The 23,572-nt window shown below is 33.8% G+C and overlaps 1 pseudogene; it reads left to right on the plus strand.

Moving 5' to 3' along the window:
- Nucleotides 1–1,168: 1,168 nt before the first annotated feature.
- Nucleotides 1,169–21,645, plus strand: LOC142625966 (phenylcoumaran benzylic ether reductase Betv6-like; annotated as a pseudogene).
- Nucleotides 21,646–23,572: the final 1,927 nt, after the last annotated feature.

The following is a 23,572-nucleotide window of genomic DNA, read 5'->3' on the forward strand; positions in this document are numbered from 1 at the left end:
GTATTGTAATTGTTGTGGGATATATTATTTTATTGTATTGTTTATATTATTTTAATGTGTTTTATGTTAAAATAGAACATTTGATATTTGGTGTATTGTAAAGTGAGTTGTTAAAATAGATAAAATAGATTTTTGAGATGCTAAATGCTAACTTTTTTGAGATCCTTGATGTGAATTCTCTTAGGACATATGTTACTTAATCATTTTAGGAAATTTTTTATCAAGAATTGAAAAAGCTATCAAACTTTTGTGACAACTTTCAGCCTTTTCAATTTCTCATAAATTTTTTTCTAAAATGGATTATTAATGTATGCCCTAAGATAGGGGCGACGCAGCACTATATTCAGGGGTTCAAATAAACCACCGACTTCAAAAAAAAAAAAATCATATATATAAAATATTTTTTTGTTAGTTTAATACTTTAATTTATTCTTAAAAATATTTTTGCACACCCTTATTACAAGTATTTCCAACTCTAAGGAGGCGTTTGGTTTGTTGTGATATGCCTTTAATGTGATGTACATTACGATGATGTGACATTAAAGTTTTTAGTTTATTTTATTTTTTCTAATATTACCATAATTTAAAATTACAAAATATATTCCGTTATTTTAGTCTCATCACCTTCTTAAACAATGTAATATTGTATTCTTATATTAAGATTAAATTAATGTAAGATTACAATAACATAATATTATAGTGTAATATTACACCACGGTGAACCAAACGCCCCCTAAGAGTAAAGTGTAAGTATTTATGAATTGAAAGTATCACTCTTTTTTTATAAATTTATATTTTGTTTGTGTGTCTAATATTGATCGGAGATTAGCACATACGTAATATTGTAAACCCTTAAGTCATTTTGTGGATTAAAGTAGACTATTGAGTGATTCTAAAAGTAATAAACAAATGAAAATGAGAAGCCACTATGACCATGAGCCCTCTTGCATATTGCATGACGAAATATCATAACAAAACCTATAACTAATGGAATTAAGGAATGATACGTTGTCTTATAAAAAATAGTTGAAGGAATCAAACGAAGAGGTTTCTGCATATTTACTTGTATTTAAGGAGCTCTGAATTCCTTTTTTTGAAACTGAGAACTGCCCCTATGATAGTCCAATTCTCTGGTTCTCTTAAACCCTATTAATCCATTCAGTTTGAAATTCTCTCTAAATGGCTCAAAAAAGCAAGATTTTGATAATTGGAGGGACTGGATACATTGGAAAATACATTGTAGAGGAAAGTGCGAAAGCTGGGCACCCCACTTTTGCATTGGTCAGAGAAAACACAGCTTCTAATCCTGAAAAGTCTAAACTCATTGAGAGCTTCAAGAGCTCTGGAGTGACACTTCTCCATGTATGTACAAACTCTAGTTCTCCACATCGTGGGTGTATTTTTAATACTTTGGATTAGTATATTGATCTTGAAAGTTGTGATTGTTTCACAAGGAGACATATATCATCATGAAAGCTTGGTGAAGGCAATCAAGCAAGTTGATGAAGTGATCTCTGCACTTGGATCGCCAGAACAGATAGCTGATCAAGTGAAGATTGTTGCTGCCATTAAAGAAGCTGGAAATATCAAGGTAAGGCACATATCTTTCCTAGTGTTAGAGATATATTAGCCCATTAGTATAAGCCCAAGCCTAATTCTACTTTGTGTGCAAGCCAAGTCTTCTACTTGTACTAGAAGTCTATTAATCTAGAGTTTAGTCTACTATATATACATATGTTATGGTTCATTGTAACACAGGATTTGTGCTACACTCTAATATATTATTGATGTAGCCCTTTAGGGTTTCCTCCATGGATGTAGGCCGTTAAGCTGAACCACGTAACCCTCGTGTATTATTGTGTTCTATATTTTATGCTTTCGCTTTCGTATCCATACTAGCATATTCAACATGGTGTATCAATGCTAATATTTAACATGGTATCAGAGCCACCTTCCTATGGCCATGGTTTTTTGTCCTTACGGAGTATTAAGAGTAATCTTTGTCTTCCTTGGTGTTCCTTCATTGCGTTCATCTTCTTTGGCTTTCTACTGCTGCCGTCAAATCTCTCTGGTATAGTCATGCTACCGATAGAACTCGCATCAACACTACAAGACCATTGTCTTCTTCAAACCACCGTCACAGAGCCAAACTTCATTCAAGGGATCTTCTCAACCTTATCAAATCTCAAGGTTTCATCAATCTTCCACCTTGAATTTGAGAGGGGGTGTTAGAGATATATTAGCCCATTAGTATAAGTCCAAGCCTAATTCTACTTTGTGTGCAAGCCAAGTCTTCTACTTATACTAGAAGTCTATTAGTCTAGGGTTTAGTCTACTATATATACATATGTTATGGTTCATTGTAACACAGGATTTGTACTACACTCTAATATATTATTGATGTAGCCCTTTAGGGTTTCCTCCATGGATGTAGGCCGTTAGGCTGAACCACGTAACCCTCGTGTGTTATTGTGTTCTATATTTTATGCTTTCGCTTCTGTATCCATACTAGCATATTCAACATGGTGTATCAATGCTAATACTTAACACCTAGATCTTTTAAATATTTTTCCAACTTTTTTTTTTTCCCTCTTTTGTAAAGTTGCTTATTTAGTATTCAACAACCTTTGGCCTATCAAATCGTCCTTTAAATTTTATCTCTTTACTTTCAAAATTGTTTCAAAAAGATCCTTATCACCATAAAATAAATGAAAAATGTAGATGTGAGAAAGGGAATTCATGTCATGTCATTGGCCCAACATCCTCAAAGTGACCTCAGTTTCATTAATTCATTTATATTTCAGAAATTTACTTCTATCAAATGATGGTAATGACTTTTTTGAAACATGCTAAAGCAAAAAAGCAAAAGTTGATGACCAAATATGCAAGTTAACTTCTTATATTAGCTGTTTGGCTTGTAATTGTTGAACTACATGAGAAATCAAGAAACTTACATTATATACAATGAAATATTGGTGGGTTTCAGAGGTACTTCCCGTTCAAGTTGGAGTTGATGTCGATCGTGCCAAGGCAGTTGATCTAATTGAACATCATCTTAGGGTCAAGGCTAGCATCCGACGATCCATTGAGGCTGAAGGAGTTCCTTATACCTACCTTGTGTCCAATGGCTTTGCTGGGTACTTTTTGCCCAACTATGGAATTGCACTTACTGGTGGCACTGGCAGTTTCTGTTAGTTTTGCGGAAGCAATATAAAACAAAAATTTATATTTTCATTTAAGATCGTTGTACCACACAACCATAGATTTTAAACAGAACAAAATTGCGTACCTCTCTTAGCAACCCAAGTGTGTTGCCTCCCAAGGTATTCACGTCTCTCTCTCTATTTCTTTTTAGGTTTTCAGAAGACTGCAGTATCACTCAGTAGTTCTGATGGCCAACCACTAACGTAATATATATTAATATCTTATTTCTTATTTAAGACTTCTAAAAACCCAAGAGAGAGATTGGACGTGGAATCCTTAGGGATCCTAATCTTCAGCTGTAGGATTAATTTATAACTTTTTGAATGTTATTGACTTATCTTGAAACTCTTTCAAAATTATTCCTTAATTTTCTCAACCATATCAAGAAAATATTTGAACTTCTACAGATTGCAATAATGTCCATCAACACAATGCAATGACCCCTGAAGATTAGAGAATTACAAATGAGGTCCCCTTACTTACAATTTTATATCTATGCCCTTCCACCACACTATATTCCCACAAGCCACTAGGACTGGATTAATATCACTGTCATGTCCCTAGCTTATGTAACCCTTAATTTCTTGATTTCATAATTTCTATTGGACTCCAAAATATCTTTGAAAAAACTCTTTAAATATATATATACAATATTATATATATGAAAAAACATTTTTGAAAAAATGTCACCAGCCGGTTTTGTTTTGAGTCCAACTTCAATATGAAAATCAATTAAATGTACTATCTTCTTTAGAGACTGGTGGATTCATTGTTGAGCATTTTCATATTTTACTCAATACACACATAACCCAACGTGTCTGTATATAGCCTTTAAAAAATTAGCATCACCAGTTGACACTGTCAAAGTTATGTGCATAGTAAATAAATATACACAAACCTTTCATGTTTGAGGACAATAGAAAAATTGTGATAGAACAATCTTTTAATTAACAGTGATCACTCCATAATGTGTTCTTGATCAAATCCAATTCAGTGCATGTACTTGTTGCATTACACCCACTTGTTTGCTTAAAGTCACTACCTCAATGATGGAGTAAATCATCCTATCATATAGCAGCACAACAAGTGTAGGCTTCAGTGGTAATATTCAATAAATATCCATAGCCTAGAACAATTTAATAATCTATGAAAAATCATTACTCCCTGTCTTTGGTTCCTTAACCATTAACATGATTTTTTTATAGAGGTGACATCACATGCCACATTTAAACAATGAAATATACCTATAAAAAATTATGAATGTGAAAATAAAATTTTATTATCAAATAAAAATACATAGTATTGTTTTTGAGGGTACATAATTCTAACAGTTTCAACTTCGGAATTGCACTTACAGGTGGCACTGGCAGTTTCACAGCTCCTCCTAGGGACAAAGTAGAGATAATTGGAGATGGAAACACCAAAGGTATTAATATAAATTCAATCATCTTTCTCTTTAAACTTTTCAAGACTTTCTCATTTGCTTATATACGTGCGTGTGTGCTCCTTTTACTAGATATAAGTAAACTTTTCTAGACTTTCTCATTTGCTTATGTATGTGCGTGCGTATGTGCACCTTTTACTAGATAAAAGTCAACTAGATCAACTACTTTGGTTCAAGATGGCCAAGTAATTGTTATTCTCTATGTTAACAGTAAATTTTTCCAAAGAAGAGGATATTGCGACTTATAAAAGCAGTGGACGATCCAAGAAACTTGACCAAGGTCCTTCATACTAGACCCCTTGCAAAGATTTTTTTCCTTCAATGAGATTGTTTCCCTATGGGAGAAGAAGATTGGCAAGACCCTTGAAAAAACTTATCTTTTGGAGGATCAACTTCTAAAGAAAATCCAATGTTAGTAAGCACAATTTCACCTGTTGATTTATAGTGTTTGTGTCATACCCCAAACCCAAAAGGGTCCTAAGTGTGAGAGAAGAACCATTAAGAGCGAGAACGTAGGAGATTTTTTTTTCTTCTCCTTGACACATGATAAGAATAAATAACCATACTAAAATCTTCATATTACAAGTCAGAACTCTATAACACATTTACAAACAATAACTTAAATCATGTGCCTCCAAATAATACATGAATATATTTCAAAGCTCCAAATGGATAACACAAAATCACAATCCCTTCTAGAATACACAACCTCAACATTGAAGCTAGGCCTAACACGCATAAGGCTAACAAACCCCAAGTACCCAACATCCAATAGAATTAATTATGACCTTGTTAAACTTTGCAAGATTGAGTCATCAGCCATTTATAGCCCAAGTCTCCCAATTTAATATACCACTCCAATCACCACCAACAAATTAAGCTCCATGCCCGACGTGTAGCTAATTTTTCTGTAAAATTGTTGGAGATTAGGATGAGCTAAAGCTCAGTAAGTAGCATAATTAATGGGGGGTGGAAAATGCAAGTCTCGCAATAAAGGGCGTTTTACAATACATGTTATACTTTGGGAATTTCAATGAAAATCCAATAAATTCATTTTCATTAGTAAAATAACAAGAATGATTAAAACTATACAGCACAAAGCTTTCTTAAAATATCTCAATATGAAACTACATACTATATATTGTGTGTTATCAAAACACCATTTTGAAAGCTAAAAATCCAACCAAAGGCCATGTGACAACGCTGTCACAAAGATGGAACTCATTGCCGTCACAAAGACGGAACTCAACGTCGTCACAAAGACAGAACTGATCTATCGTCACAAAGACAGAACTCATATGTCATCACAAGAACAGATGCTAAGATACCAATATCACACATAATATAGTATCTAGCTAGGTAATCACACATCACGACACAAGGGTAACACATAAAGAGCTCATAGATTACATGAATTCAAAACACAATTCATTTCCAAGTAGTTTCACAAAACCTTTTAATATCCCAAGATATTTACAAGCTTCTCAAAGCCTTCAAATTCATTTCTTGTCAAGAAGATTTTGTATCAACTCTCCCAATTATCAAAGCATCTTTAAATTTTGCGAATAATGCAATAAATTCATAAAATCCATTCTCAAGAATTTAATCAAAGATGCTTTTCTTTCCCATGCCAAATATTCATGCATTTCCCCATATGCAATATTAAACATGATGCACTTTTCATAAATAGTCATATACATTAAGGTTACAACACAATAATTTTTAGAAAGATATAGTTCCATAAATAATTTTTCAAAATGTGTTTAACCCAAAAACAACGTTTATGCAACTGGTTATTTTCCAAATATTCCCATTGAAAAGCTATTTATCTCGGAAGGCCAACCAATTTTACCTCAACTAGGCACCACCACCTAAGAAAGCAATCCAATTATTAGGTCCATCACCAAGAATCTCGAAACTTAGAAACACAATGATCAAGCCTATCAATAACAAGGCCTATCACAAAGTACCTTCAAACTTGTCTCCATAAATCGAAAATGGTCCTCTAAAATCAAATCAAGGGCCTAAAGCCTAACTTGACTATCCTAAGGCACCTGTTCCCAAGGGACATCGAACAAGCATACAAGTGATCCAAAGGACCATAACACAACCAAAGAATTTGAATACACTCCTAAAAGAGCTTAAACTAGACCATTATTAAAATTAACTAAGTAAAACACATGTTGAAGAAAACGCAGGAATGTACAAGCCAACCCACTCAATGAAGGTTTCAAGTAAATTCCACAAAATCCCAACATACTCGTTATACTTTTAGATTCACTACACAGTAGGTCAGCCCTTTTGTAAAAATTTTTTGGTCCATGAAAAGTTATCCGATCAACTTAAAATTAAATAGGGATAAACTCTTATATGTGTAGTATGTACCAAAAAAAATTTGGCTCAAAATAATTTTTCTATAATTTATAAAAAATCATGTAGTGCAGCTTACTCAAATCTATCAGGGAAAGATTTAGAGTCTCAAAAGAAAAATACTATAATTTTAACACTATGCCAAAACCTTTGAGACTTGGTTAAACCTTAGAGCTACATGTGTTATCACATATAAACAACTAGGAATACAATCCATAACCTCATATAACAATAATCACAACACAAGTCAAGAAATTCAATCTCATAACTCATATAGGCAATTTATCAAACACTTGTCATGCAACAAGCATAATGTACATATCAATTAAACAATTTCATAGTCAATACCATCAACTATCACATATGTCAAAATCTTTTCCAAAATGCAAGGAACTCACTTTCAAAAGTAAATCCCAATCCTCTACATAAATCAAGAACCCATATGAGTTCTCAAGAAACCCAACTCACATGGTTGCCAAACAAAACATCCAATTCACCTAATTAAATTAATAGCCTCCAAATAAAGTCTTAAATGTCCCAACAACTCAATAAAACAACCCCTAAAACAAAACCCACAACATCAAAGGGCAATACAAACAAAATAGGATAAATACCCATAATAAAAATGTTTTACCAAATCATCTCATTAAAGCAAAAACCCACCAATGAACTGAAATTTTCGGATTTAAACAAAACATTTGCTACCCAAATCCTCATAACCCTCTAGTCTTCCATTACTCACCAAACCCATCAAGGATATACTATAAACATCATAAAATAACAAAACCCAAAGGATTTCATAGAAGAAATTGAGAGAAAACTTAGATTTTTACCTTGGGTCTCTTGCACTTCAAAATCTCATGGAGTATTGGCTACTAGGAGAATCAATGGAGACATAATTCTCCCTAACAGGGAGATTTCGACTAGAGAGGGGAAAGAAATGATGAAGTAGATGGGAGCTTTGGGGTTCGGTCATCATTGGGGAAGAAGAAGAGTGAATAAGAGATGGGAAGGAGAGCATGGTTTCAAAAACCGGTACGATGAAAGAACCGGTCGAGGGGCTAATTACTGGTTTTTAGGTCGGACCGGAGTTCGACCGATGGTCGAACCGGTGACGTCATAAATAATTTAATTATTATTTATTTAAATTATATAAATAATTAATAATTTTTTAATATACTAAAACTAACCAACCAATAGTAATAAATATATTTCCTTTAAAAAAAATACAAGTATATAACATTTTTTTAAAGAATGTAACATAATAACATTACAAAATAATCATCCTTAACATAATAAATTTTCAATAAAACCAAATAAATAAGTTCATTAGTCATTACATTTACATCCAAATGACAAATAACAAATAAGTTCATTACATCCAAATAGCAAATAAATTTTAAAGTTTCAAACAAATAACTACTAAGTTTTAAGACCCAAGGCTCATTTGTCACTAAGAAAATTGAAATCACTGAACTGATTGGAATTTTCTTTTCTTGTGAGTAATGGTTGACAAAGAATAAACAATTTAAGTTTCATCTTTTAGTTTATATAAATAATAGTGTACTTTAACTATTTATTTATTTAAGAAAATTTAAATTAAAAAAAAAAAACACAAAGTCAGGTGACTAGACAAGTCACTGACTTGTTACTCTTACCAATCCACTTTCCCACTCCAACTCCTAGCCACACGTTTACTTTTTTTTTTTTTTTTTTCTAGTACAACTCTCCACTCCCCACTTTACTTACCATCAAGAGACTTTATTTTTCCAGTCTTCAGTGATTATGTCCTCCGCAGAATCCACATCTCCCTCTCTCTTAGGAAGTTAGATCTATTACACTTTGCATTTGTTTCAAATATTTCTTCACAGTTACAAGGAAAGTGAGTATATATTACTCTTTTTGATGCTCAAAAAAACAAAAGGAAGTTAGATCTATTGTTTATCTCTGCAATACCTCATCAGTTCCTCTCATTCCTCTCTTTCTCACTGAAGATCTGTAGATACTATTCCAAGATGCTAATTTCAACGCCAAGCATGAACATTCAGTCATTTTCTATCTTTCAAGCATAGCCAATCTTAAGAAAAAATATGAGAAAAAAGAAGATTTTTACTGCAAAAAAGAAAAAGCTCCATTGCAGATCTGTTTCAGCAATTTTGCAAAACCGGTTCAATCATACCGGTTTTCGGTTTAACCAGGTGGTTTTTGAATATTTCTGGTTTTTAGCTCTTTTTCGGTTATTTATCATAACCAGATCGGATTAATAACCAGTTGTGCACATAGGCGTCATGCCTGGATCAACTTGGATCAAAAGAGCATCATTGGACTGGGCTATCTCTGGTATAGTTATGTCAAAAGCATGGTTTTGGAGTCTGTAGGTAAGCTGATAGTGAAGTGTAGCTGCAAAAGTATCATACACTTGAGAAGCTCTTGTAATCTAAACTTGGACTTTAAGAGCATCACAAAGGTAAGGGTCTTTGAGAGACATGTTGAAATTGGGAAAAAGGGTGACAAAGACTGTTCCCGCATTGAGTGTGGTTTGGACAGTTCCTATAACTGCATTGTGGTATTCCAAAAATCTAGAATCAAGAAGAGCAATTCTAGAAGCTATAGGGAGTCCTTTTCTACCATGAAAAGTGAGTGCGAGTCTTACTACACCAAAATGGAGGTGAGTATAACCTTGTCTTTGCCATAGGATGACAAATTCTCTAGAAAGGACAAGAGTGATGAAGTTTTCTTTCTCACTAGCTGGAATATTAAACTGGTCAAATTTTGAGGCTTGAACATATTCTTTGACACTAGAAGGATGAGAAGGACCTAAAAAAATTTTTATGGATTTTTTGAAGGTTTTTTGGGGTTTATCAAACACAGTATAGGGATTTACAATAGGGAAATCTGTAATAGGTATTTTACTATCTTCAGGGACATGGGATATTTCATATAAATAGTCTAATCTATTTGCAGTAGATTTTCTAAGGGAAAGATCACAAGAAGTGGTAATGGTATCTGAGACTGCTGTGGATGTGACTGCTGAAGATGATGAACTAGCCATGATAGTTTCTAAAATGAAGAACAATTTTCCTAAGGTCTGACAGGACTAAAACGCCACTCCTAGGCTCACGTCCACTAGATTACTTAGGAAAAATAATTCTTTGACACTTTTAGTACAACTCTTTAGTTTTCTACTTGATTATCAAATCCCGTTTTCTGATGTGATTATCACAGAGGATCCACAATAAGTGGCAACTGTTAATCACAGAGCATACTAATCAGGACAATAATTCAAGTATACTAATTAAAGGAGAGTGAAACTGGTTACAAGGCTTTAGCAGTTTTGTATTGGATGTGTGTGCATGTTGAATTGCATGGCTCTGATACCAAATATAGGAGAAAAGGACGAAACCAATGTAAAAGACTAGAAGACGAAGAACTAACAAAGATACAAAAGACAACTAAAATACAAAAACTAACTTAATTCATGAAGTAGGAAGCTACGGGAGGAATTGGTGGAATTGGTGGAATGTGAATAAGGACGAGGTACAACTACAAGACGAACATAGGAGGGTGTAAGAAGATCATGGAAGCTTATTAATTGCGTATATTGCTAAAATAGTATAGAAAATAACTGCAAAATATGGAATAGAACACAGGACAAGATACAACAAACTGATGGATATTATTATATTGAACAAGTTTTTTACATTGGTTTCATCCTTTTCTCCTATATTTGGTATCAAAGCCATGCAATTCAACATGCACACACATGCAATACAAAACTGCTAAAGCCTTGTAACCAGTTTCACTCTCCTTTGATTAGTATACTTGAATTATTGTCCTGATTAGTATGCTATGTGATTAACAGTTGCCACTTATTGTGGATCCTCTATGATAATCACATCAGAAAATGGGATTTGATAATCAAGTAGAAAACTAAGGAGTTGTACTAAAATGTCAAAGAATTATTTTTCCTAAGTAATCTAGTGGACGTGAGCCTAGGAGTGGTGTTTTAGTCCTGTCAGATCTTAGGAAAATTATTCTTCATTTTAGAAACTATCATGGCTAGTTCATCATCTTCAGCAGTCACATCCACAGCAGTCTCAGATACCATTACCACTTCTTGTGATCTTTCCCTTAGAAAATCTACTGCAAATAGATTAGACTATTTATATGAAATATCCCATGTCCCTGAAGATAGTAAAATACCTATTACAGATTTCCCTATTGTAAATCCCTATACTGTGTTTGATAAACCCCAAAAAACCTTCAAAAAATCAAAAAAAATATTAGGTCTTTCTCATCCTTCTAGTGTCAAAGAATATGTTCAAGCCTCAAAATTTGACCAGTTTAATATTCCAGCCAGTGAGAAAGAAAACTTCATCACTCTTGCCCTTCCCAGAGAATTTGTCATCCCATGGCAAAGACAAGGTTATACTCACCTCCATTTTGGTGCAGTAAGACTCGCACTCACTTTTCATGGTAGAAAAGGACTCCCTATAGCTTCTAGAATTGCTCTTCTTGATTCTAGATTTTGGAATACCACAATGCAGTTATAGGAACTGTCCAAACCACACTCAATGCGGGAACAGTCTTTGTCACCCTTTTTCCCAATTTCAACATGTCTCTCAAAGACCCTCACCTTTGTGATGCTCTTAAAGTCCAAGTCCAGATTACAGGAGCTTCTCAAGTGCATGATACTTTTGCAGCTACACTTCACTATCAGCTTGCCTACAGACTCCAAAACCATGCTTTTGACATAGCTATACCAGAGATAGCCCAATCCAATGATGCTCTTTTGATCCAAGTTGATCCAGGCATGACGCCTATGTGCACATTTGTTCCAAGACAGTTGAACAAATACCAGATGAAAAAGCTCTTTCCAGAGTCATGGATTACAAAATATGAGACTCTTCATCAGGCATCTCAGCCAATCTAGTCCAACACTCCTTTCTTCATCAGAAACCAGAACGGTGACGTTGAAGTTAGGTTTATGACTACCACACCAGAAAAAGAAGAAGTCACAGTCTTTCCTACAGCTATGATCCAACCAGTTTCATATGAAGGTCTTGATGGTCTTCAGATTAAAGCATTTAGAGAAGATGGAAAACCTGTCTATGAAGGAAAATCATCCACTGGACACATATGGTGGGATGTTTGTGATTGTGAAGAATGTCGAGAAGAAGAAGTATTTGAAGAAGATCAGAAAAGAAGAAAGAAAAAGTCTTCACAGCAGCTTCTTAAAGAAAGATATGAAGTAGGTGACCCAGAAGTTGACCTCCTTGGAGAACCTTCAGGAAAGTTTGACTACTATGTCCTTTATCCCAGATCCAGAAAACAAAAACCTCCATCCTTTTCCCCATGCAAAGAAAGTCATGACCAAAATCAACAAAACCAGGAACCACCTTTGATCCCATATTACCAGAAAGTCCTTCCCCAAATACAAAAATGTCAACCCAAGCTTCCTAGTCAAACCCACACACAAAAGCCTTTACCCTGTTACATGTTTGACCATGCATCACCTTCATACTCACAAAATTTTCCTCCTTTAGAAAGTTTTGACCACCCACAAGCCAATGTTAAAAATGTTTGGAAAATTAAAAACCCTGTTGGAACCAATCCAGATGGAACCAAAAAACATGTTTCCTCAGCTGAAGCAGCTCTCAATTGGCAGGCAGAAAATGCTGTAGCACAGAACCAAGTCCTTTCGAAGATTCTTGACAATCAACAAAAGTTGACTGAAGCAGTAAGTCATACCTTCTCATCCTCAAATTCTCTCATTGAAGATTTGAAGAAGAAAATACAGTCAGTTGAACAAGAATTGGAAACAATTGCCTCCACAGTAAAAGATTTGTCTGTCTCCTTTCCACTCATTGGGCAAAAAGAAAAAGAAAAAAAACAGTTGTTGATGCAACTCCAGTCTTTGGAAAACTCACAAAAGGCAGCCCAAGCACTTCCAATGCAAGTCTACATGCCATACCAACCTCGTCAATCACTATATAAAGATCTGTCCATACCAGTACCCTCACCATTTTCCCCAATTTCCCCATACCAAAACCTCCAACCACTAAACATGACACATCCAGCCCAAAATCCTTTCAAACCATGTGGAATTTTTTCCAGCACAACAAACCCAATACCACCACCTCAACTAGAATCTCAACCCAGATCAGAACCTCAAGCCAAACCACAAAAAGAGCCTCCTTCCATCAAAAAAGACAAAGAACCCTTATACCAACCACCAAATCCAACTATTGGTGCTTCTTCCAGACCCCCAGATATGAACATGTTGGCCATAAATTCTGATCCTCCAAACCCGATATCATCATTTTTCAGAACTTTAACTCTTCAAGAACCAACAGAACCTTTTGTCCTTCCAGTCATTGATGACACAGATTTAGACATATTTGGCCTTGATCTAGATGAAGTCTTCATGACTGAGCCAAAAGTAGAAGAAGAAGATGATATCCTTCGTCCTAAACAACCTCCACCTCCACCACCAATATTCCCTACACCACCTGCCATCCCTGATCACCATATAAGATTAACCAACTCATCAACCACAGATTCAAAGCACTTGTTCACCCTTGATAACAGTCCTCCCTCAAAATGGCATGATGAGATTTTCAACATGTATTCATGGTGTACAGCAGAACTTCAAGCCCCAAACAATACAGTTGCCCAGATTATTGCCAAATTTGTAGCACGACTCACAGGCAGACTGAGACAATGGTGGATTAACCTTGGAGAATATAGACAAAGACAAGCAGCCCAGAGTAACACACTCGAGGATTTTTTCACGATCCTCCATAATGAATTTCTTGGTTCATTAGCCCATTACACTGAAGTAGCCAGAGATGAATTTTTACTGATAAAATGTTGTTCTTTTGAAAGAAAAGATTTGGAAAAACATTTTGATAGAATGTCAAGCAGATACTATGCCTTTAATGGCATGGATGATGTGAATGCCAAGCACACTTTCTTGAACTCATTTCCAGAACCACTTGGTGATGAAACTCTTCGCATGATGAATCTTCAAAAAATCACCTTGCAGCAAGCCTCTCTTAGAGAAATCTATCAGCATGTCCTCATTGCTTTGGAAAAACTTTGCAATCAAAGAAAGTTTCTTTCAGAGATTGACAAGATCCATAGCAAGCTTAAAGACAATTGCAAAAGGAAAGATTTGCAGATCAAGTGTTATGACAAAACCTGTTCTTGTCCAACAAAGAGAAGAGATCATTACAAGAAGTACTCTTGGAAGAAGAAATATTCTCATCCAAAGAAGAAATTTTTCAGAAAAAAGAAATGGAAGTTTCTCAGAAGAAAACAGTTCAAAGGCAAAACTTCAAAAGTTTGTTTTGTATGTAGAAAGCCCGGTCATCTTGCAAAAAATTGTCCAAAGAATGCAAAAGTAGCAAAGCTTTTGGAGCAAGCCCAGATTCATGCAGATGATACTCCATTTTCAGATGTTGAATCACTCTTTTCCCTTGATGATGATTATTCTCCCCAAGCCTTGGTAGTCATGGCTTATTCAACCTCAGAAGATGAATCAGATTCAAGCATTACAAATGACTCAGACCCAGAAATCCAAACCATATACACATCTCAACCTCTTATAGCCCCAATAATTGGCCCTACACCAATAGCCCAAGTCCACATCCTCCTTGATACATATTCCAGACCCATCCCAGTAATAGCTTTGTTTGATACAGGAGCAGCAGCAACAATCATTCATCCTAAGATTTTACCAGAAGATTTTTGGTTACCCCATCATCAGATGTTCAGAGCAGCCAATGGAGAAACATTCTTGATCACCTAGAAAAGCAAACTCATTCACATTAGAATATTCCCAATACTTACCATTAAACACCAAGTCCTTGGATCCCCCCTCACAGGCAGAGACCTCCTCATAGGATTTGACCTCCTTCACCAGATACCCAGTCTCAGATGGTCCTCAAAAGGCCTCTTGCATAAACAGCACCTTCTCACATGGACCCAGGTACCACATTTGTTCTCAATAAACCCTTTGACTCCTTGAAAGCCCAGATTATCAATGAATGTTGTGCAGCCACCCACTCAGAATTCCTCCTCAAAAACCCAAACCCTTTGTGGAAAAACCCAACCTTTTTCATAACCCTTCCCTTCAAAAAGAATGAAGATGTTAACCCTACAAAAGCTAGTCATAGAGGTATGAACCCAGAACACTTGTCCCTAGCTAAGCAGGAGTTAACTACCCTTCTTTCAGAAAACCTCATTGAACCCACAACTTCCCCATGGGCATGTGAAGCCTTCTATGTTAACAAGCATGCAGAACAAGTTCGAGGAAAGCTCAGATTGGTAATCAATTACCAAGATCTTAATCATTTCCCTGCTGATGACAAGTTTCCACTGCCAAACAAAAGTGCTCTTTTCCAGCATCTAACTAATGCCAAAGTATTTTCAAAGTTTGATCTCAAAGCAGGATTTTGGCAATTAGGAATCCATCCAAAAGAAAGATACAAGACAGCATTTTGCATTCCAGACCATCACTATCAATGGACGGTAATGCCTTTTGGCCTAAAAAATGCTCAATCTCAGTTCCAAAAAGCAATGGTAACTTTGTTTCAACCACTGTTGTCAAATACATTGATCTATGTAGATGATATCCTCCTATTCTCAAAAGATGCAGATTCCCATGAAAAATTGCTTACTGAATTTTACAATTTAGTAAAATCTTAGGGGATAATGCTTTCAGAAAAGAAGATGTTTATAGGAGTATCCTCTATTGATTTCTTGGGAGTAAACATTTCAGATGGAAAGTACACTCTACAGCCTCACATAGCGGTCTCTCTCAGTGAATTTCCAGATACACTCACTAGCACCAAACAGATCCAACAGTTTTTTGGAATTGTTAACTATATGTCAGATTTCATTCCAAAAATTTCTAAACACAGAGATTGTTTGTCCAAGTTGTTGAAAAAATCTCCTCCAGTATGGAATTCAGTTCATACAGAAGCAGTCCAACAATTGAAGAAATTGGCAGAAAAGCTTCCTCCTTTGCAGATTCCAGGAACAGGAAAAAGAATTCTACAAACAGATGCAAGTGATGAGTATTGGGCAGCAGCTCTCTTTGAAGAAATTGATGGAAAAAGAAACATTTGCGGATATAAAAGCGGTGCATTCAAGCCTTCAGAACTCCATTATCATTCCACTTTTAAAGAAATTCTGGCAGTTAAACATGGTATTGAAAAGTTCCAGTTTCACCTCCTTGGTCACAATTTTCTTGTAGAAATGGATATGTCTTCCTTCCCAAAAATGCTCCAGTTCAAAAGAAAGATGCTCCCCCATCCCCAGTTACTCAGATGGTCAAATTGGTTTTCACAATGGTCCTTCCAAGTCAAGCACATCAAAGGTACAGATAACCTTATCACTGATTACCTTTCTAGAAAACCTCCAGTCCTCCATACCACAATAATCCCTCCACCCTTATGTGTATATCCAATAACAGATCCATCCTCATCCTTAGGCCCTTCTTCATCCTCTGATGATATCATGAACATGATAGAAACCCTTCCCCTAGACATAAAAGACCAAATAAAAACCTTGACCCTCCAAGCCAGATCCAAAAGAATCATTCAAGTCCTCCATGATTACCTTAAACAACACCAAAGCCATTTCCTTGCCATTTTCCCAGATATTGAACAACCATGGAAAACCTCATTTGCATTTTGGATAACATATTGGAATGTGACACATTACCTTTACATGTGGTACTTATTCAATGAGTACTACTTGTGCATTCATTTTGAGCCACGATTCTACTCATACACTTTTTTCTCATGAAAATCATTATTTTAACAAATTTTGGCATGAAATTTTGAAAAATGATGCTCATGATGGTCAATGGTTCAAGTATCACAAAACAGATCACCCCCGGTTTGGTCACAAGATTAATTCAGCATGTCTAGTAGCAAAATTGAACTCCAAGAATAATGTTCGAGCAGAAAGAATTGTCCACCCTTCAGATGTTCATTGGGTAACAAATGCCGACGGTACTATTCACAGACACACAGATGTATCATGGATATCCTGTCACTATTCACTCTCAATGGCAGAATCTCTCAACCAGGGAATCCTTCTAGAAATTGTACCAGCCGACCCAGACATTTGCAGATAGCAATGGCCCTATCAACACCATTGGGAAATGCCCAGTCCTTTTGACTTTGATGATCCTTATTACCATAACAATGATCCAGATGTGGATATTGATGAAGAATAATTCCAAGGAAGAGATGATTAAAGTAAGATATGTACAAAAGATATATGCCAAAAAAAAAAAAATTTGTGGGACCCACTTTGGACTCTTGTCTTGGCCTCCCTTCCTATTTTGCCGTCACACTTCTTTCAAGCTTCCATGTATGATAGCTCGTCCTTTCCTTCAGTTCCATGATTCATATTGTCAGAAGATAATTTTGCAGAAGCCAGCTAGCACTGACTCCTTCACCAGCCTTCGACAACTGTAAAGCAAGAAATCAGAATTCACACTTTGTTACTGTAAATTATTTCGTCCTCTTGTAAAATATTTTCCTATAAATAGGCCGTTTGTATCATTAGTTCAGTAGAGTGAATGAGAGTAAGAAAGCAAAAAAGAGTTAGAGAGTTTAGAGAGTTAGCCAGTTTGTGTAATATTTCCCAGTCTATGTAATATTTCCCAGTCTATGTCTTCCAGTCCTGTAAAAAACTTGTTCAATATAATAATATCCATCAGTTTGTTGTACATTGTACATTGTTCTGTGTTCTATTCCATATTTTGCAGTTATTTTCTATAGTATTTTAGCAATATACGCAATTAATAAGCTTCCATGATCTTCTTACACCCTCCTATGTTCGTCTTGTAGTTGTACGTCGTCCTTATTCACATTCCACCAATTCCACCAATTCCTCCCGTAGCTTCCTACTTCATGAATTAAGTTAGTTTTTGTATTTTAGTTGTCTTTTGTATCTTTGTTAGGTCTTGGTCCCTTTTTAAGACTATGGGGGAGAGTTGCCGTGAGAATGGAGAGAGGATGGGAAGGATTATGGACCACACATAACAAATATTTTGTTGGCAATTTTACAAAAATACCCTCATTAAAAATATACACATACATTTAAAGAAAAACTTGGGGTGTTACAATTTGCTTATAGATCTAATTTGGTTTGGATCATATATCTCCTCCTCCCTTAGACGTGTGAGTTTTTTTGATCTAATTTGTTAGGACACACTTTGTTACCTCATTTGGAATTTGGTTAATTAATTAATTATTAGGGGAGTTTTTTTTTTTTTTTTGAGAAAGAATTATTAGGGGAGTTCAATTATATTCTTTCATTTCTTATTACTGTTAGTCAAACCAACTAACTTTGACACCAAAGATCCACATCTTAGAGAATACTAAAAGCATTTAATTAGGAGTAGTGAGCATGTACACATTAGTTGTATTTGACTATTTTTCTAGACGACTGACTTCAGTTCATCAATATCTAGTGCATAACTTGTTTGGTTTCTTATTGAAAATTTTGGTTGGCATAAATCTATTTCTATTTCTATTTCTATTTACTATATAAAAAGAGCCAATGGCTCTAGCTACAGTAGTCCTTTGGTTTATTCAACTTCTATCTTTTGTAAAGAAGCCAAAATGGTGAGATTAGATGAGAAAAAAACTTTTTAATATTAAAAAAATATTATATCCATAACATTTTCACAATATATTTTAAATAATAAGTTATTATTGACCATTATTGATTGGAAAAAAAATGATTTTAATAGCGGGTTCAAATTAGAATAATTAGTAATTTACTTAAAAAAATTTGTTATAAAAGTATGGTAGACATAACACTTAATACTTTATACTATTAACTAAAAGCCTCATAATATCCCATAAAGAATAGAAAAAAAAAAAAACCTCATAATAAGGAGAATTCTTGTTTTCTTTTTCTTTTTTTCCCTTTAGGTACACCAGTTTGGTTTAAACTTGTTTTTCATTTTTGTTTTATTTTTTTAATGAATTTTATATGTTCATTTTTGTACTTTGGCAATGTAAGCTTACATTGGGCCATGTGCTAAAGCTACAGTAAACACTACAGTTATTTGGTTTATTCCATACTTTGCATTGTTTCACTGTCTTTCTTTTTTCTTTTTTCTTTCAAGTAATATCATCCGGTCTACTCTTTAGACCTATTGTTAAGGTGTTAATTTTTTATAGATCAAAATAGAATATCATGTTAGAATCAACCACAACTAAAAATAAATATATTGTGAAAAAAGAAGTGCTACATTCACAATATTATTTTTTACAACACTTTCATAACAAAAGTGTGAATGCGTAAAATTATAGTAGTGGTTACATTTTTTTTTTTTGGTTTGTTCAATTTGTACCGTTCATTGGCCTTTTTTTTTTTTTGGTAACATCGCTCAGTCAACTTTTTTTTATATGACTGTTAGTTAACATAATAAATTGTCATAATATTTTTACAATTATTGAGATGTTAATTCGTTATAAGTCAAAATAAATTATCATACTGGAACTAATCACAACTAAAAATAAAGGTATTGTTATACTGATACAATAAATTTCATAATATTTTCACAATTATTGAGATGTCAATTTCTTATAAGTAGAAATAAAATAATAAAATATAAGATTGTGACCAACCACAATTGAAAATAAATATTTTGTGAAAATGTTGTAACACTTGTTGTGTGAATGTGTAAAGCTATTGTAGTAGCTACAATAATTTTTTTATTATTCAATATGTGTTGTTCGTCACTTCATTAACCATTTATTTTTTTTTTTTCTAGTCATCGATTTATGCACTTTTTTTTTTTTAATATTTATATGAGCTGACATATATATTGTTATATTAACACAAAAAATTTCACAATACGCAATTATTGATGTGTCAATTTTTTATAAGTTAAAATAAAATAATAAAATATGAGATTGTGATTAACTACAACTGAAAATAAATGTTTTGCGAAAATGTTGTAACAATTGTTATCACAATAAATTCACGATTGTTAAGATCTCAGTTTTTTATAAATCAAATAAAAAATTGCTAAGTTCACAACATTTTCCCATTAATTTCACAACAAATTATAGGTGGTAAGCTATTATTGATAGATAAAAAAGTGATATCAATCGTAAGTTTATTTTAAAATCAATAACAACTTGTCATTTAGAATTTGTTATGAAAATATTATGAAGATAGCATTTCTATAAAATAGATAATAATATATCAAACCGAAACTTACCACAGCTAAAAATAAAGGTATTGTGAAAACATTATGACATTTTGTTGAGTTCCTAAACTTTTTTTTTTGTTTAGTCAAATTTAGTGAGCAAAAATTTACTGTTTCACACTAAATTTTCTTTTGTTGGTTTTTTTTAATGCATAGTTTAAAGTGGTTGTCCCAATTAAAATTCAATAACAATTTACCATCTAGGATTTTTTGTGAAAATATTATGGATGTAACATTACTCTAAAATAAAATTATAAAATATTATACCAGGGCCAACCATAGCTAAAATAAAGGTATTGAGAAAATATTGTGACATTTATTGTGTTCCTAACTTCTTCTTTTTTAATCCAATTTGTTGAGTCCCTGTTGTTACTCTCTTAATTAAACCCTAACAAAATCTTATGATTTCGAGAATATTTCATTGTGCAACATCAAAAATGCCTCACTAAATTTTAATGTCCTAAAAATTTTCTTTGTGTATTTTGAGTTTTATGTGTTAGTCATGCTTAAAAAGTAAGAATGGTGATCTATGGTATTCTATTTATTACCTAGAGAACACTAGTTTATTAGAGGTTTAAATCTTCAAGATTCATAATTTTATCTAATAGAAATTTTAATGACATATGTCTTTTGTTATTTTGTTATTTTTTATTTCTTTTTTCTTTCTTAAAAAGGTGTTCATTAAAAATTTTAAGTAAACTAAGCATCGTAGTTAGGCTCATAAAATAAAATAATAAAGAAGGAAGTATAAATAACAAAATATTCATTGCAAATGGTTATAGGTATTTAATTTGATGAAGAGTTTCAATTGTAGCATATGTCATCATTTATTGCGAAAATTTAAATATTGTGACAATGTTTTATTAAAACTTAGTTGTTTATTGTTGGAAGATAATGATATTTGTTATCATTTTTAATAGATATTTTTGTGAGTAAATACTGTCTTTAGTAAATAGGTTCTAAAAAATTATCATACTAAATAGATAATCATATGTTAAATAACTATTCTAAATTTAAATACATGATTTGATACAACTTCAAAAAAAAATTATCTAAAATTTTTTCACTTTAAGGGCAGCACGTGCCTTGCACGTGCAACTCTTACTATTATAATAAAAAGGAAGTAATCGTCCAATTGATTTGAGCAGCTCCATGTACTAGCCTGAGAATGTTGACAGTTTCATAGATGGTTGGGCGATTTGATACTTATTTTTGCTTCTCTGCAGAGTCTCCTATTCCTTTAAACCTCTTCCTATCCATTGCCCATGCTATATTTGTGAAGGGAAATCTTACAAACTCTGAGGTTAAGGCTTCTTTTGGTTTGGAGGCTTCAGAGCTTTATCCAGAGGTGAAATACACCACTGCGGATGAATAATTGGATCAGTTTGTCTAAAACTTGGAACATTCCTTTGTGGCAATGTGTTTACTATCTTACAATCTACACTAAAAATATAGGGAAATATCTATTGCACACACTCACTTACACACACAATGTAGTGTGTGAAATAAACATTGCTCAAAAATAAAATTTATGTTGTGTATGTGGCATTTGTTACTTGTTATTTGTTAGGTATGCCCTTGTTTGTGTCATGTAAAGTGTAAACCCTTGGATTGGGTCCAAAATTTGTAACTTTGTTTCCTGGTGAATATTAGTCAAATTGTGCTTCTTGTAATGAAAATTTAAAAAATCCTTGTTATGAGGTTCTTTGTTGTAGAACATGTGAAGTTCTAGGAGTCTCAAATCGGATACTCTTTTGCTTTTGCTAATGGAGGGCCATAAAAAATTCATCCGAACCCGATGCTAGCTAACAATTTGTGCATCGTGGGACTTGTGGTTATGACCTGTGCATCAATAATAGTAAATATTTAGAGCCAGCCAAGTATTGCAAAACAAGGTCTTTAAATAGGCTAGCAGTTTGCTTACTATGATAAAAGGATTTTTTTTTGCTCACTCGATATCTTTTAAAATTTTGTAAAATTACACTTTGCAATCAAACATGAACTTCTCTTAAATTTAATAATAATAAAAAAGAATTTATAAGTTTATTTTATTGATTTACAAAAAACCAAAAAAAAAAAACCCAATCATATTCTTGGGAGATTTGGTTACATCTGCTGGTGTGTGTTAAAAACACTTGGCCTTTTGTTTAATCATATTGGCAAAAGTTGACAATGTTGAATGCATGGAAGAAGTAAAGTCAAACTACTCTAATCCACTCACGTTGGTCATGCATTACCCATTCGCACCTTGTCACAGATGCAAAATGTTTGAAGAAGTTATCACAGGCCTAATGCTAGAGTTGGTGATGACTCTTACAGATCATATAGATTGTATTGTAGACAAGATCAAAATAATACTAGATATTAATTTAATGGAATGGAACTCTGAGATTCTAAAAAAAAAATCAGAACGGTTGGAGGGCAGCAGTGCTAAAAAAAAAGGGATGAAATGTTGTTCATTTGGGCAGAGGAAACCAGAAGGATGAGATGTTGTCTAAAAAAAAAGACTTGAAAAAGTCCAACATAGAGCCATTCATGTAGCCTTCATTATATTGGGGGACTTAATTGGTAGGCATCTATAAGGACAAGGAAGTTAATATTTATGTATTTAAGGAACTCTGGTTTGTTTGAAACTGAGAATTACCCTAAGATAGTCCAAACTATTTGTTTTGCTTTAACCCATTAATCTATTTCATTCGAAATTCTCTCTCAATGGCTCTAAAAAGTAAGATTTTGATAATTGGACGGACTAGATACATTGGAACATACATAGCGGAGGAAAGTGCGAAAAATGGGCACCCAAGTTTTGCATTGGTAAGAGAAGGAAGTTAAAATTTGCACCCATCTGGAATAGGCTCTACACCTAAAGGAAGCTCACCCTTGCCACAATTACTCTCCAAATTCTATTTTTAGGTCTCTAAATATTAGAGTAGTTTTATCTTCATCACAGTCCTTAACTTAGATGCCCCTCAATAACTTATTGGAAACAGCAAATAGTCTCTTTAGTGAATCTTTTGGAGCTTCATCCTTCATATCTTGAGGCAACCTCAAGTCTTCCTGACACTACATATTTGCAGACCTTAACAACATTGAAGCAGATGCTCTCAACAGACATTCATTAGAAGCTGCATGTACAAAATTTTGGAGCATGTTTATGAAGTTGCTTCAACTCCTATAGCTCTATAGGAACATGATAGGTCACATTACATTATAGCATACATTTGAAATAAAATTCTCACACAAAGAATGATAAAACAGATCATGAAAGAGAGACTAATGGTGTCATTGAATTTGTGGAAGCT

The sequence above is a fragment of the Castanea sativa genome, chromosome 2 (assembly GCF_040712315.1).
Source record: "Castanea sativa cultivar Marrone di Chiusa Pesio chromosome 2, ASM4071231v1".
Classification (NCBI taxonomy): Eukaryota; Viridiplantae; Streptophyta; class Magnoliopsida; order Fagales; family Fagaceae; genus Castanea; species Castanea sativa.